This window comes from Rhinichthys klamathensis, unplaced genomic scaffold (assembly GCF_029890125.1).
Source record: "Rhinichthys klamathensis goyatoka isolate OS25496 unplaced genomic scaffold, OSU_Roscu_1.1 h1tg000174l_1, whole genome shotgun sequence".
NCBI lineage: Eukaryota > Metazoa > Chordata > Actinopteri > Cypriniformes > Leuciscidae > Rhinichthys > Rhinichthys klamathensis.
The window spans coordinates 528,703-530,293 of record NW_026606704.1 but is presented as its reverse complement, the minus strand read 5'-3'; the positions used below and the strand labels follow the sequence as shown (position 1 = coordinate 530,293).

The 1,591-nt window shown below is 38.8% G+C and overlaps 1 long non-coding RNA gene across 1 annotated transcript; it reads left to right on the top strand.

Annotated features, from left to right (window-relative positions):
- Positions 1-345: 345 nt before the first annotated feature.
- LOC130092314 (uncharacterized) lies at positions 346-740 on the top strand. Its single transcript, XR_008807903.1, has 3 exons — positions 346-365; positions 447-574; positions 656-740. It is a non-coding gene; the product is annotated as an uncharacterized LOC130092314 (long non-coding RNA).
- Positions 741-1,591: the final 851 nt, after the last annotated feature.

Genomic DNA, 1,591 nt, shown 5'->3' with positions numbered 1-1,591 from the left:
ATTTTTTTTTCTATGATTCTGCTTTATTTGTAACTAATGTCACTGTGACACTATAGAGATGTGGAGAATGTAATTAATTTTTTTGTAGGTTCTTCACAACATAGAGCACGCACAGGGAATGCAACAAAATGCATTTCAAAATCGCAAGCGGAAGTTTGTGCGAGTATGTTCTGTTCAGGCTGGTGATGATGTTCTGCTCTCGGGGGACCCCAAAAAACGACGGACAGGAGACACGTTTACGAGTCAACACAAAGGACCATTTACTGTGGCCAGCATCACTTCCAAAGGGGTGGCTACTATTGCGAAAGGGTCAACTTGCCAGAGGGTCAATGTGTCAAGACTGAAGACATACTACAGATTGAAAAGTAATAGTGTTCGATAATCTTTGTACAAAATTCCACAAAATGTATTTTGTTACTAATTGTCACGTATTTGTGGATCATCAGATGGACCAACTGAGAGGATGATTCTCCAGGACCACTGTTACTCAACATTTGAGTGGCAGATAGAGCATCCATATGCTTGTTCAGGAGCAAAGTGGGAGAAGGACTTGGGCCCTATTCAAGATGAACTGGTAAGCATTCTGTCTATTTAGTAAAACTTTGCATATTTAAATAGCCATTACTTAATCATGTCAAATGCTCTTTGTTTTTAGTTAAAGTATGTACTAGACAAAAATCGTCCGTCAGGAGAACTGATCGTAAAGCAAGGCAAATTTTGCCTCACCCGAGAAGACTTCTGGAGCCAGTGCATGGAATCTAATGTGCGTATGTTTAATCTTAGTTTACAGCACAAAAAAACGAAATTCCCAGATAATGCATAATGTTCCACAAGGCAGCTTTCACTGGGATGTAATCTTTTTTTCAATTAATTCCAGATCGGAAATGCTTGCCTCAAGATTGTGGAAGAAGCTGCACAAAGACATGTACCTCATACTATTATATCTTCTTTTAAAAAGTATTTATTTTAATGTATGCGTGTTCAGTAACTTATAATGTTCTTTCCATAAGGGAAAAGACGTTCACATTGTGGACCTCTATGTGGTGCCCACCTGGAAAGACAAAAATGTGGACCCAGTGCTTTGTTTGCCTGCAAGTGTTTTTTACTATCATATACTCATCAACCAAGAAACTCTTTTGGAAACAGGTACAGAAGTATATGATTATTGAATAATATTATGTTCCAATACTGTTAGGAAAACGTGAGGTCCAAGGATCTCATACTATTTCCAGCTTGGAGCAGCCAGCCGGAGGAAGCAGATCATTATCTGCTCTGTGTTGAGTTTTTTTTTCCCTTTAACATTTTAAATTCAAAAGGTAGGGTTAAGTGCGTTCTATTTTCATGGATATTAACAAAATACCCATTGCAGGTTATGTTGGTAGCTAAAAGGGAGATACTTTTCCTTGATTCTCTTCGTCCTGATGGTTTTGGAGATGACACTTACAGAACCATATTTAGGTTGAGACAAAAGATAATTAATATACTAGCCTTGTTCCAGGCATGTTATTTGGTTACAATTTCCAAAGGGAGCCTCGTTCTCAGGCTTCGTTCGCATAAAAGCCTCGTTCTCAGGCGGATGGGGGGTGGAGGA